The sequence below is a fragment of the Octopus bimaculoides genome, chromosome 4 (genome assembly GCF_001194135.2).
Source record: "Octopus bimaculoides isolate UCB-OBI-ISO-001 chromosome 4, ASM119413v2, whole genome shotgun sequence".
Classification (NCBI taxonomy): Eukaryota; Metazoa; Mollusca; class Cephalopoda; order Octopoda; family Octopodidae; genus Octopus; species Octopus bimaculoides.
This window is the reverse complement of record NC_068984.1, coordinates 131,756,027-131,771,673: the sequence shown is the minus strand read 5'-3', so window position 1 is coordinate 131,771,673 and position 15,647 is coordinate 131,756,027. Positions and strand designations below refer to the sequence as shown.

At 34.7% G+C, this 15,647-nt stretch overlaps 1 protein-coding gene across 6 annotated transcripts in view; it reads right to left on the bottom strand.

Annotated features, from left to right (window-relative positions):
* Window positions 1–15,647, bottom strand: part of LOC106876440 (zinc finger protein 236) — a 194,159-nt gene that overhangs the window by 115,451 nt on the left and 63,061 nt on the right. For 4 of the 6 annotated variants that reach the window (XR_008264007.1, XM_014924998.2, XM_014924989.2 and 1 more), the window contains exons 2-3: window positions 8,883–8,962; window positions 1,071–1,122 (exon numbers count right to left, since the gene is read on the bottom strand). The gene's annotated coding sequence lies outside the window, so the exon portion shown is untranslated. Of the gene's footprint in view, window positions 1–1,070; window positions 1,123–6,285; window positions 6,611–8,882; window positions 8,963–15,647 lie in introns of those variants that run through there. The other 2 variants (XR_008264008.1, XM_052967501.1) reach the window with 2 other exon arrangements.

Genomic DNA, 15,647 nt, shown 5'->3' with positions numbered 1-15,647 from the left:
AGAGAGAGAGAGAGAGAGAGAGAGAGAGAGAGAGAGAGAGAGAGAGAGAGAGAGAGAGAATAAAAAACAGGAGAAAAAAGTCAATTGAACAGAGTGAATATATTAGGTTCACACTCAATGAAAGTTTCAAATAGAAAAATAGAAATGTTTTCAGCATGGCTCAAAGAGAAAAAAAAGTCCGGTGAGGAGGAAAAGGAGGAAGGAAGAGATAGTCCTGGAAAAGGATGCGTGTCTTTACATAGTCGAAAATGAAAAAAATATATATTCATATTTAAATATGTATTGATGAATGGAGGACCATGGAAATACTGTAGAAACCAATGAACAAAGACATCCAAAGAAAAGTGATGTAGAAAGGGTTAGGAGTATAAACTGGAACTGAGTACTGTCTGACTCAATATAGTTTTGTAATAAATTGAAAGTGAAAGTAAGGGAAATAGAAGACCCTACCACCAAAAATAAAAAAAAAAGCAAAATGACTGTATATATATCAGTTTGTTTTCTGTTACTGTTTGTGTAATTTTGAGGTTTTAAAACAAATAATTAATTCCAGAAAGAAAAGGCATACACAAAATGTAATTCGAAAAAGTAAATTATTATATTACAGCAAAGCCTGGTCAGTGAATATAGAAAGATGTAGGTGTAATATTTACTTCTGAGAAAAACTGAAGTAGGAGAGTACCTGGTCATGAAAAACACTAGTAGGAAATGGGGATGCTGGCATAAATGAATAGAAGGGAATGGATGATACATGCTGGATGGAAGATTTAAATAGTAGCAGACCAAAGATCTCTTGAAGAGTAGTAGTTATATCAAATATGAAAGAATGGCTCTTCGTGTTGCTGAATCAAGGCGATGTTGTATTCTTATCCAGATCATGTTAGTAAAGATTTATAACTTTTTAACCTCACCATCACTATATTCTTTTAAAAATTACCCTGTGTTCATCTTAAGTGAATGGTTTGGATAATTTGTTAGAGAGAAAAAGTAAAATATCTGTCATTAAGGTCTAATTGTGGTTTGGGGACAAAAATACTTAGAATGTGCTTGAAACTATCAAAGTAACTTACTATAATGTTGACTCAACATGAAAAACACATATTCTTCATAATTTTTCTTGCACTAGAAAAAAAAAAAAAAAAAGAAAATTTAATCTTAATCATATTGTTGAAAACTCTGAAAGAGAAAAAATAATCTTATACCTCCAAAAAATTTCATTGTTGATATATTGACAGTCTCTATTTCTTTAAATAGGAATTTACAAATATCAAATTTTATTCAAATTAAAATCAAGACAAGATATTAATCTCTTGACAAAAATCTTATGAAATTCATTTTGTTTACTCTACCTTAAACCCTTATTGACATACACCACCTTTGTTTCAATTAATTTTGAAAATAATGAAGAACTGAGTAAAACTGCCAAATCAGACTGGAGTCTGGTGCAGCCTTCCAGCTTGCCAGCCCTGGTCAAGCTGTCCAACCCATGCCAGCATGGACAATGGATGTTAAATGATGATGATGATGATGAATTTTGTCATTATTATGATGGTGTTTAGAATACAATTTTAATATGAAATTTTGTTGGAAAGTTTTAATTTAGATCACTTTAAAACATTAAGAATTTTTCAGGACCAAGTGTGGTCTCAAGTATGGTGGTATCAAAAGGTAAAAATCCCCTTCAATATATTTGAAATCATTTTTCATAAAAGGAGACAGTAAGTATAAAAGAGAATTTCAAAATAATGCATTATATAGTTTAGATTATACAATATATTTTTGAATTATTATAAACCGAGGTTAAAAGTAATCAAATCCTGTATTCAGTGCCAAATCATCATTACTAGATCCGTTTCTTGAAACTTATTCTTTCTCCGAATACATTTTTCTTCTTTAAAGCTTTACAGACTATCTTGGAAAATCAATCAAGAGTTTTCTTTAAAAGAGCAACAAAGCTATGACTTGAACTGTTAACTGAAATAAGTAACACATTAATTAAATCAATTTTCTTTACAATTGAATCTCACACATTAACAAGCTGGTTATCTCACAAAATAGACTATCTAGAAAAACAAGTTTAAATTTCATCATAGATGTATAATATTTACACTAAGAGAATCACTTATTTTGAAGTTTTTAATGGTTCAACTTACAAACTTAAATGTATTTTTCTTTTACCAAATATCAAATGAAACACAGAGGAGGTAAAACAAAGTTTTCATGAATGAACAATCATCATTGAAAACATCACTTAACATCCACATTAACATGCATGCAGGAGTCAAATGGAATTTGTTGAGGCCTATTTACTATAGCTGGATGCCCTTCTTGTCACCAGCCTTCACCTGTTTCCAAGCAAGGTAATATTTCCTCATAACCAGATATGTTTTTCATGGAAAACTGAAAACAAACATCACATGGATGATGGAAGTTCATTTACACCTATTGCATGATGTCATCATAAGGCTACTCACTAACACATATACAATGGGCTTCTTTCAGTTTCTATCTACCAAATCCACTCACAAGGTTTTGGTTGGCCTGAGGCTATAATAGAAGAGACCTGCTCAAGGTGTCACACAGTAGGATCGAACCCAAGACCACATAGATGAAAAGCAAGCTTCTTCATTACACAACTAATGTCTGCACCTTTGTATTTATACTACAACAGTCATCCACACCTATACATTTAGATATGTTGAGAATGGGTGCAGATTGGAATTTCTTTTATGAAGCCACAAGCAACAGGGTTAATAAATGGAACTTTACTCACTTCATAGATATTACATGATGGCATAACTCAGATTGAACTGATGATGTCATACATCACCAATTATTTAGTGCCTTTAGAATACCCTCTCTCCTCACACATTCCCATCTCTCACTTCCCTATACACTCTTGCAACTACCACACATGCAAGGTTCCTCATTCCCACCCACTTTTACTCACCTCATACCTTGAGGGCCCACCCAGACATTTCATTACCATTATTTTTATAACTTTCTAGCTCCACCTGATCACTCCCACCTTCTCTTTTAAAATATAGGTAGTCTTGTGGCTCCTTAACAACAAGAAACTTGTTCTGCTCTAGCCCCTTTTATTATACTTCAACCCTTCATTTTCTAGTATTAAGCAAACACCCTTCAGAATTTCAGAGTCTTGCAAGCTGCATGGCAACCTTACTAGTACTGGTGACACGAAAAAACAAAATATCCAGTACCTGCTGTAAAGTAATAGGTGTTAAAAAGGGCACCCAGCTGTAGAAACCATGCCAAAGCAGACATTGGAGCACAATGCAGTCCTTAAATCCATGCCATAATGCAAAACGAACTTAAAATGATGATGATGATGATAACATGCTAAATTGAGAAAACCATTACAATACACATATTGATATATTTGATAAAGTGTGGCATGCAAACATTGAAGTAACTAAGCTTTTCTCAGGATTGTATTGGAAACTAATTACCCAGTACTGGAGCTTCTTCACTGTCTTATATCTATTATCTTGTGTTGGAAGCACCCTCTCTATTCTTGTTTCATCTATTGCAGCATACTCTAGCAATTCATCATCTATAGAATGTAGCTTTCATGTAACATACCTCCTTTTATTGTTTGGATTTTAGATTATTATTTATAAAACAATAATGTGCATGATTGATAATCCCTACCTTTACTGAAAAAAATCTTTAGTCTCATCCATCACCACAGACTAAATGCAGTGTGTCTGATTGTGGCAGATTAATTTGATATGGCTGTAGAAGATACTATTACCTGTTGGATGCATATAGTTTGTTGGGGAAATAGAAAAAAAAAAAGCATTTCAAGGCATTTGATATTTTGCAGTTTTGCCTTGCAGAAAGAGATAGAACCTTTGATGATGTTCCTATCATTTGAAGTTTTCTGCAGTAGAGGGTAATGGCTAGAAGCACAGGAAGGTCTGTATTCAGGACTATTTTGCTGCTTTCCTGAAAAGTTTCCCGAGACAGTTTATATGGAGATTCAGTGGTGGTTGTTATTTGCCACAGATCAGCCCAAATTAAGCAAATCTTTGATTGAAGATATTGCGGCCAACACCATCCTACCTTTTTGCCAATGTGTTCTTCCTTTTTTTTTTTTTTGCAAGATGGTAAGGCATGATCTGAAGGAATTTGGTAGTTATTTCCAGTAGATCAAGTAACTCAATGACACAAGCAAACTGTCCGGATCTGGCTTACATACAACAGTTCTATCAGTACAACACCTCTCTAACGATGTGAAGAGGTATAAAGATAAGATTTCATATCTCTGAGACAAGCTTCAATAGTCCACTAACATGAAGTCATGCACTTTTCCACCCTGTTCATATTCTGGCTACTATGTTTTTGGAACACCACCTCCACAGTTAATTAGGTCACGTAGATAAGAGAACCTACTGACAGTCACTATGGAGCCTTCTGAGCATTTTAAAGAGTTTATTTCTCAGGTGCTCTTATTGCTAATTACTGCTGTACATCTGAAGCTTTCCTTCTCTGTCAGCATACCTATGGATTCCCCAGTGCAAAACAGCTACAGTTTATACTAAGCATGGAAAAGTAGACATTAAAATGATGATAATAATGGTGATGAATTAATATTTGCAGATCATAGTTACCTTTTTGTTAGAGGAGACCTACACACACACACATACACAGAGGGTGCAATGGGTAAATTGTCACAGTTTTATATTTCTAATTTCACACATGCATATTGTTCATTGTACACAGTATAGTAGGGTCAGTTGGGTACCATCTGTGAGAAAAACAGCACTATGACACAATTAACTCTGCCAGAAATTTGGAAACAATATACTGTACTGCTTGGCATTCATGCCAGAAGCTCAAATTTTAGTACATTTAAAGCATGTAATATTGACCCAACTTTACATAATAAGATCTGGGGTGATTTTTGAGACATGTTTTTGGAAAGAACTGCATCTTATATATCCCATTAAATACAATACTTAACTGTTATAAAGTCAAACTTTACAGTTAAATTCAGCATAATTCCTTAGCTTTTTACTTTTTTCCATATGGAGTTCCTATTTTCTCCTTTATTGTATAATATAGAGTGTAGCATAGAGACTTGTCTTCTTGCTAATTAAAACTTTCGTCTTTACTACATTTACTTTCAAACCTCCCACTTCTAGGCCTTGTTTCCACCACTGAAATTTCTTCAACAGATTCAGCTATGAGAACTATGTCAACAGCTTACAGAAGTTCCTATGGACAGCCAAGTCTTCTCTTTATAACCTGAAGAACTATAATATAATAAACAAAAGTGAACTGAGAATTACACCCTAATGGACACTAGGAACTAATGGACACCCTAATGGACACCAGGAACTCATTGCCAACTCACACTTTGTTGAAAACATCTCTGAACATGGTTTGTGTGGATCTTAAGGGTCATTCATCTACACCTAGCTTTTTTTTTTTTTTGTAGTTTTAGTGACCATTAGACAGGACAGAGTGGAACCCTATCAAGGGCTTTCCTTAGATCAACAAATGCTAGATAGTAGCTTATTCTTAGTTAAGAACTTCCACTTTAGTTGCCTCATTAGTAAGAGAGCATTAGTGGTAAACTCTCAGTGCACAAACCCAAACTGCATCACATCAATAATTGTGCTATAATTCTGTTACTTTTGAAACTTGGTTAATCTCGATACCTTTATAGTAGTTGATGATGATGCTATATCATTCATATCCCTGTACAACTTGGTTGACTATGCAGGGAGGCTAGTGTGAGCATGGTGTTGTGATGAGATCATTATCATCATCAGCTGTGATGAGATCACTGTCATTTACAATTGAGGTAGTTTGCAAATGGGCCTCAGAGAAAAAGTCATTTTGCTTAAACTGTCAGTCCTGATTGGGGTGTATATATATATATCTATATATATATATATATATATATATATATATATATATATATATATATATATATATATGTGTGTACTTCAACCACATAAATCATTATTACTGTTGTATTGCCTTTAAACTAGTGAAAGCTTAATTAGCCTTTTACATCTTCTGACTGTCTCAGTTACTTCATCTATACATTTCTCTCTGCCGACAATATGGGTATTCCACCCACCCCATTTGTTCTAGAAAAATTTGCATGTTCTTTGCCTATGTGGAATCTGGTTGAGGTTCTCCATTTAGTCAATAAATATTTCATGCATTTACATTATAGCCATTATCTTTTATATCAACTGAGAAAAACTCAATGACAGAAAGAAGAGCAATAAAAATTATAAGGATCAATAGTTTTTCAATATTTTAACAGCAGTGTACATGCCATTCTCAACTCAATATTAGATAGAAATTTACTGAAATGGAAATCATCATTATCATCATCATTTAAATGTCCATTTTCCATGCTGGCATGACTTGGACAGTTTGACATGGCAAGTCAGAGAGCTGCACCAGGCTTCAATTGTCTGCTTTGGCATGGTTTCTAAGGTTGGATGCCCTTCCTATCACCAACCACTTTACAGAGAGCAGCTTGGTGTTTTTAATGTGGAACAAGCATGGAAGCTTTTTATGTGGCGCCAACATGGGTGATTTTTTACACAGCACTAGCATAGGTCTGCAGATTGATAGAAAAGATCAAGAATTATTTCTAGAAAAAAAAAATTAAACAGAATAGGAGTAACAAAACAAAATTATTCTTAAATATCTTAAAAGCTACTATAGGTGTTTTAATTTGCAAAATAAGTTTTAGTTTTGAACTGGCACAGCAAACTTGTATACAGTCACTTGATCTGTTAAAAATAGCAACTTAACTCCTTTCAAATATACCTTACTGTCATTAAAAGGAAAGACACATGGGACAGTATATTCCAAGTTATACAAAAAGACAGTATAATCATTTGTTGGAATGCTTTTGATCATAGATCTGCTTAATCAAGGCTGACCTGTGACTAAACAACAAAACATTGTAAAATAGTTGGGAGGGGCAAACTATTGACTAAAGTTGGTTACTTTATAGTGTATGAGAATAAAGCAATAATCAGCAACAAGAGGTGAACACCATCTTTTTTAGCTTAGAGTATTTTATCCCAGATATCTTTCAGTTAGTTTTTCCCCTCACTCATGCTCCTGTCAGTCATTGATACAGGACACACCCATTTTCTAATTCTCCAATCACAACCCTCTTCACATAACCTTTCCAGCCCACCTTGAAGTCTATGTAAAAGGAGACAACATTGGATCACTTGTGCCTAATACACTAACCTTACCCTCTTCTCCTGTTCTACCAATGATCATGCCATTTCACTTTATCTGCCATCATACACTCGCTCCTTTTTTCTTGGGTATCTGTCATTTTATCTCCCGAGTCACTGTGCCTTGAATAAACACACCTGCCTCAGAATACCAAGGACTCCTTTCACTCATCCAATGTCACTATCATTCATGTCTAATACTCTGTAAAGAAGCAGGCAAAGGAATTGAAACATGGAAATAAGAAGTCTCTTTAGTTGTGTTGAGAAAACGGTGACCTCTCTTGTGGTGGTGCTATGAAAAATAACCACCATACACTCTGTAAAGTATAAGGTTGTGGGAATACTTCAGTATTGTTGACACTTCTTGTGTCACAGAAGAAAAAGCATCCAGTACAGTTTGTGCTGTAGAGAGGGTGTCAAGCCATAAAAACCAAGCCCAAAATGAAACACAAGAGTGAAATGCACTCCTCTGACTTGTCCTATAGCAGCATGGAAAGCAGACACACAACAATGATGATGATGGTGTGTGTGTGTGTGTGTGTGTGTGTGTGAGAGCTAGTAGATATTTCTAAGGTGTTTAATAATTCATGAATACCTATAGTTATGCCAAACATTTAGCTACAAACTTAAAGCTAAAATTGCAAAATTATTTCAGTGTGAGAAAAAATCCACCCATTACAAAATTTTTTACCATAGAGCAGGAACTGCTAATAATGGAACATAGAAACACGGCCCAGAAATAATAAACACATGATTTAGATATATAAATTATTTTTTCTTTAATATATGAGGAAAATAAGTTAAAATTTTTGTGAAAAACTATATTACTAGATTTACAGTTGATATTCTACCTGGAATTATTGTTTAATAATTGCTTGTGAGCCTTTAGGAATAATTGTTGATCTGAAACAAGGAAGTAGGTTAAAGTTCTTTTTTAGTTTGGTTCACACACATAATTTTACATGTTCCTAATTCTTCCATGACAGCAATGGAATATGGCTACAACACAGTTAAAACAAACCATTATCATTATAATCATTTTTATGTCAAATTTTCCATGCTTGCATGGAAGTCAGATTTTCTACAGCCAGAAGCCCTTTATGCAACCAAACCTATCTCTTTTCAAGCAAGGCAATATTTCCCCATGGCCAGACATATTTTTGCAGAATATTGGAAATAAATGACACTGCTTGTATGATAGTGATATCATTTACAACAACAATGCAATGTCAAAACAAGGTGACACAAACAAGCAAACACACACACGACAGGTTTATTTCAGTCCTTGTCTACCAAATCTATTCATATGGCTTTGGTCAGCCTGAGGCTATAGTAGAAGAAATTTACCCAAGGTGCCATGTTGTGAGACTGAACACAAGACCATGTGGTTGGGAAGTTAAGTTCTAAACCACACAGCCAAATCTGTGCCTATAACCACGCTTGCATCTTTCAGTCACCAGATAAGTTTACTCTGTAAGATTTATCTAACACATAATGAAGCAACAATAAATGTCACAAAACTTGAATAGTAAGAGAATGTATATAATTTAGTCCATGATTTCAATATACAGCTGTTTATGTAGTCTTTGGAAGTATACTTTCAAAAATGAAAAAGAAACACTACTGAATACCTACTGTGAAGTTGGTGAACTCAGAAAGCAACAAACTGGTAAGCACATTTGGAAACAGGGAGTTTCTTTATAAGATGAAGGTTGCTTTAAAAAGAAGAAGAAAACAATATTCAAGCTTTTATGACAACTGTCTATAATTATACAAAACAAGCCTGGTTATTGAAAATGCTTACAAAGTTTATATTGAAAACTAATGTAAGGAATCTTAATTCCAAATCTGCTCCACTATACACTATGGAATATAATCGAGAAAACAAAAACGGAAATGATATACTAATATGATCTGGTGGTACTCATTATTGGATCCAAGAAACAATGTGGTACTTTGAGTTTAGAAATAATCACTAATATGGTGTTACCTGTGAGAAAGGTGAGCTTTTCACCATAAACAATAGTACACCAAAAATATCTATTGTTCTCTGTAGAAATATATGCAATATAGAAGATATATAGGGACCATGCTATTTCACAAACATCATTTTTACAAACTGGCATGGGTTAGATGGCTAATCTCTAGAAAAGCAACAATTTGTAACTTGTTAGAATTAATTGAGCATCCAGAGATCAAAATTCACCACTTCACCCTTACTCTTCCTTTTCTGCAAGTTCCTTCTATTTATGTTGCTTCACATTTCTTCATACATCTGTCCTCCTTCATGTACAAAGTATCTGTACCAGTGCAATTTTTTCTCTTACACACTACAGCTAATTTCCTCTGATACTCATTAAAAAATTGAGCATCAGAGTATCTTAACTCATTTATGTTCTGTGACTCTTGTACGTAGATATTTTAAATTCAGTGAATAATAGATTTCACTTCATACGTGATCTTACTGTTAACTACATCTATAACATATAAAAGTTCTCTAACAACCTGCCTAAAATCTCACAAAGCTTTTGAGGATCCATAAGTTTATAGTGGGTATACACTTTAGAATTCACATCTACTCCTTTTCTAAAAATCAAGATTGATTGCTTTCCATGTAGTAGCTGAGTTCTGTGCTCTCTTCTGCTAACTAAACCTTTTGTTGATGCTGGATGAACCTTTTGTTCTTGCAATTCTAAGTCCTGTTTCAGGTTTAGAACTATTCTGCAACACTTCAACTGTCAACCAGCGTTGGACTCTTTCTGTATTAGCCTAGAGAATTATTATAAAGAGAAAGGGCTGAGGGCCAAACACTGAGTGTTATATGGACTGTTAGATATGTAATTCGTCTGACGTTCCGTGTGTCACTTTGGTTCGTCTGAGTTCATTGTTTCATTGTTGTTGTCTTGTGTGACTGTCGTAGTAAAATGTCATTGATAGATATGGCGGACATGATTCTTGTTTATTCATAACGAACTTTGGGTGAGTGCGTTCTTTGTATGTAATTGAATAATAAATGTAATAATTAAATTGTACAACTCGTTGTGTTATCTCTGCGAGTCCCCCGAGGGAAATACAACACTGAGGGAGACCACTTTGCACATTTAATCCTTTGCCCATTAATTTGATGCCTTGTATATTTACTCATTTTTATAAAGTTTTCTTTGTTTCTATATTAGTTGACAATCATATTACTATACCAGTCATTTGAGATAACTTCCTGTATCACCTGATAGATTATGTGAGTAACTAATGTGTGGCCTATTCTGCCAGATATTCTCAACATCTACACAACTATTCCTCTTTCATCTGTATAGCTCTGCACCTCAATAGCTCACTCTTCTGTTGGGTCTACTTGGGACAGATCTCGCTCTCTAACATTCTTTTTCTCATTCAGAAATCTCTGGTAGTAGCATTTCCATATCTCTTTATTCCTAGCATCACTCAAAGTAAATGCTGACACACTGTCTTGTGAGACACACTCTCTCTGCTTTTCACCTTGGTGCAGAACATTGGCAAATCACTTCAGCTTCTCATTTTGCTCAATGTCTTGAAGAAAGGTGGTGAATAATGAACAATATTGGGTAGCTAGAGCTACCTGATATCATTCATTGTTCCTCACTGTTCTTCTATTCTCTCCAGGCATGCCTCTTAATCTTTATGAGTACTATACTATTCCCTCTCCATGTCATTCTCTGCCCAGTTCAAACTTTGATCCATCAGCGGATCTGCTGGTGGCTAGCAGCAGTACCCATTGTTTACTATCTTCTCCTCTATCAGAGGCGTCATCTAGTACTTCTTTGAACTTATACATGACAGAAGTATTTTTCAGTTACAACTTCCTTCACTAGATTGCCTTGTGTCTTTAAGCCATACTAGCTCTTATCCTGAGATCACTAACCAATGGTATATGTCAATTAATTCATACTTGACAGTTATTCGTAACTTATTGTCTATCCGGTTTCCTGGTAAGCATGCAGTTATTAACTTTTTAATTTGTTAATTTGAGGAAGATAAGGAACAGAATAAAAAGTAGGAGTGACAGAGTAAGAGTTACACAATGTTAATATAGAATGTTGCAGTTTAATAGATTGGTAAAATACATGGAAAAGTAGAAGATTTATAGAAAGTTGCAATTAGAAGGAAAATGAATTGAGTAAAATGTAATTCATATAGACTCAAAAATAAGACAAATGTGATGATGGAAAAAAAGTAACTGATGCTACAAATTTTTATCACTTAGGTATACTTTCATTTAATTTGATCTGGGACCATACAGTACACTTCTTTACATATATATTAACTTCCACTTTGCTATGCTTGAATCTGTCAGTCAGAATTTGTGAAGACAGTTTTCTATGGCCAGATGCCTAACCTGTTTCCAAGAAAGGTGATATTTCCCTATGAACTGACATTTTCTTTTCACAGAAAACTGGAAACCAATAACATCATTTGCATGATGATGTTGCTCATTTAAACTCTAAATAAAGAGTACACACACATATACATATGTGTATGTCTTTCTCTCTCTCTCATACACACGCACACACACACAGTGGGTTTCTCCCAGTTTCCAGCTACCAAATCCACTCATAAGACATTGATTGGCCAGGAAATATAGTAGAGGACACTTACCCATGGTAAGCACACAGTGGGACTGAACCCAAGACTACATGGTTGGGAAGCAAGCTTCTTAATCACACAGCCCACACCTGCACCTTGTTAAATCTGAATTTTGCTGTCAGATCTGTTATATGATAAAACATTTCATACACAGGTGTGGTAGAGGTAAAGTCTACTCAGTTGCTAAGTAATATCCCCAGTATTTATTAGAAGTGGTAACCAAGCTTAGAGTTTCAACTTAGTGAAGCAACGAATGTTACAAGCATTTTGCTGAGTAGGTATACTTATTTGATTGAGTTAAGGAAGATAAAACATTTAAGATGATATTCTTGTAGCATTTCTGGATACTGAAATTGTTAAACATGTTTTGGAGATGACTGAACATGACATGGGTGAGTTCATAAAAGACTGTAATGATATAGTGTTCCTCATATATACAAGGTTATTTAGCTCTAGGACATACTTAATCAAGCAGAGCAATGATCAAAAGCATTATAGGTATGACCAACCTGTATGAATTTTGAGACATAGTATATCTAAGAGCACATAATTCAATGTGGCCTTCACGTTTTTAGCTATACATATGTGTATGTCTTTCTCTCTCTCTCATACACACGCACACACACACACAGTGGGCTTCTCCCAGTTTCCAGCTACCAAATCCACTCATAAGGCATTGATTGGCCAGGAAATATAGTAGAGGACACTTACCCATGGTAAGCACACAGTGGGACTGAACCCAAGACTACATGGTTGGGAAGCAAGCTTCTTAATCACACAGCCCACACCTGAGGGAAATTTGGCTGCTTATTTTTTCTAGCAGTTTGAGTGACCATGTAAAGCAGTGGTTCTCAACCAGGGTCCATATAAGATTTCCGGGGACACACATACACACGCACAATAAAATAGTTAAATGGGGACCCACAATAGTATTTTAAGGACCCCTGAAGAAGTTTTGCTTTAGATGTATTGGTATGTATTGCAAGAACCTGTTAGGTTTCTTTCTCAAACATTTTACATAGCTCAACCTACACAAGAGAATGTGTGAGAAACAAAATAGGAATTTTGAAGGAAGTTTCTGTAAAACTAGTTTTTAAATATTGAATGGCTATTGGGGGGGGGGGGGGTCCACCAGAATAAAATAATCAAATGGGTCCATAGATAGAAAATGGTTGAGAACTCCTGATGTAAAGGCTCCTTTATGGGTAAGGAGTTTAGATAAATTTTACTGTGCATACAAATGGTTGTGATGTGAGTGTGTGTGTATGTATACATGCGTGCATAGATGCATTAAGCTTGTTTCTGTGTTTCAAGGATAATATGAACTTGAAGGATGTATTATCAGAACTAAGAATCATTAGAAAAACAAGCATACAATACTGGATGCAATGAGACTGAAGTGTTAAATTAAGGGATGAAAATAAACAACAGCAAATCGAGTACAATTCTATATTTAAGAGATGAGGAATTATGTACATTATTTACATTTGATGGATATTTGTCCTCATCTTGTTTGTTGTTAACACAACATTTCGGCTGATATACCCTCCAGCCTTCATCAGGTGACCTGAATAATAATAATAATGATAACAACAACATTGAAAAATACCTTAAGAATGAGAACCCAGGTCCAAAATTTCCCCAAGACACCTGATGAAGGCTGGAGGGTATATCAGCCAAAATGTCGTGTTAACAACAAACAAGATGAGGACAAATATCCATCAAATGTAAATAATGTAGCAAATCAAGTGCAAAGTGATTCAAATATCAAAATAAAAGTAATTAGAAAAGAGCCATATAAAACACCTAAAAGAAAGTGGAAAGTTCTGCAGTGAATGAATCGATACAGATATAAGCAATCCAAAACAGAATAGTCTAAAGTTATTGATGAGACAAGAAAGTTCAAACTAGCAATGTGCAGCCCCTGCTGAAGTTTGGACAAGTAGAATTAGAACTTTTTTTCCCCTGTATCTTAGAACACAGCGCAAGGAACTATACAGACCAAAAAACGAAAATCAGAATGGAGTGTTTGCTTACAGACTCATCAAGTCTAAGTTAAATGGAAGAATCCTAAAATTCAGAATTATGATTATAATATTACAAAATGCAAAAGTATCAAGAATAAAAGATATAAATGCAAAGCTATCAACAGATGGGCATGCATAGCTATGTGGTTAAAAAGCTTGCCTTGCAACCACATAGTTTTGGGTTCAGTCACACTGCACAGCACCATAGGCAAGTATCTTTTACTGTAGCCCTGGGTTGACCAATGCCTCGGGAATGAGTTCGGTAGACAGAAACTGTGTTGAAGCCCATCATACATACACAAATGTATGTGTGTGTATGTTGTGTTTGTTGTGTGTATGTGTGTATATGCTTAACTAGTGTTGGTTTGTTTACATCTCCATAACTTAGCAGTTTGGCAAAAGAGACCAACAGAATAAGTACCAGACTTAAAAACAAGTACTGTGATTGAGGTCTTTGAGTAAACCTGTCGAGGCAGTGCTCCAGCATGGCTGCAATACAATGACTGATGTAAATGTAAACAAACATAAAAATTATGCACATGCATATATACATATGCTTAACTAAACATATATCATCATCATTTCAATATCCACTTCTCCACACTTGCATGGGTTGACAGAATTCACTGAGGTGGATTTTCTACAGCTGGATGCTTTTCCTGTCATCAAGCCTCACCTGTTTCCAAGCAAAGCAATACTTAACCCCTATTTGATTGAACATGTTTTCATCATAGACTGCAAACAGGTCTCCTCTTGTATGACAGTGAGACTCATTTACAACTAACAAACAATGTCATGACAGAGTCTCTCACACACACACACAACAGGATTTCTTTCAGTTTCTACTTACTAAATCCACTCATGATCTTTGGCTGGATCAAGACTATAGTAGAAGACTGCCAAGGGTGCTATGCAACGGGACTGAACCCAAAACCACATGGTTAGTAAGCAAACTTCTTAATCACACAGCCACACCTGAGCTTGAAAATATAACTTGAAAATAGAGATACTGCATATAATTGTAGAAATATTTAAATATTTTACCACACTGATGTAATATGAACAACAAATGCCTATTTGTTGTTTTAATTTATTTCTGCTTGCCTAATTAAAATTTAACAGCTGATATAATGTATAAAAAGATAATGAATATATATAATGAATACAAATTCAGAGTATTTCTCTGATTTTGTTTTATTTTTGAAGGGTAACAGATGTCTTTTTTGTTCAGCCTCAAGTCAGTCCTGTTTAAGCAAACCTTAACCCTTTCATTACCAACCCGGCTGAAACCAGCTCTGGCTCTGAGTACAAATGTTTCATAAGTTTTGAATTAAATTCTTCCACCAAACCTTAGTCACAATTTATGTTCCTAACACTATCTGAATGATAACTAAACTATTTTACTAAATTCTTTGTTATATTTAAAATAATTGAAAGAAACACAAAGCATCTCAAAATAAATACAGTAACGAAAGGGTTAAAGTTGTTACAGACTAAATAGTGCAGTCACTTATTCAAGAAAGTAAAGTATAATTTGTGAGAGAATTAGCTGTTGTTTCTAGTAGGTTGAGTATCACATAGCAGTCATATATAGGTGAAATCTCTACTTGGGATCTATGTATAAGCTAGTAATCAAATACATGGTCAACAATATAGGTAGACAAATCCAAAATATTAGCTTCACCAATGTAGAGAAGAAGAAGGTTCCTTGTAGAATCTATTGAATTTTAAATGTTATCAGAGTCATATGGAA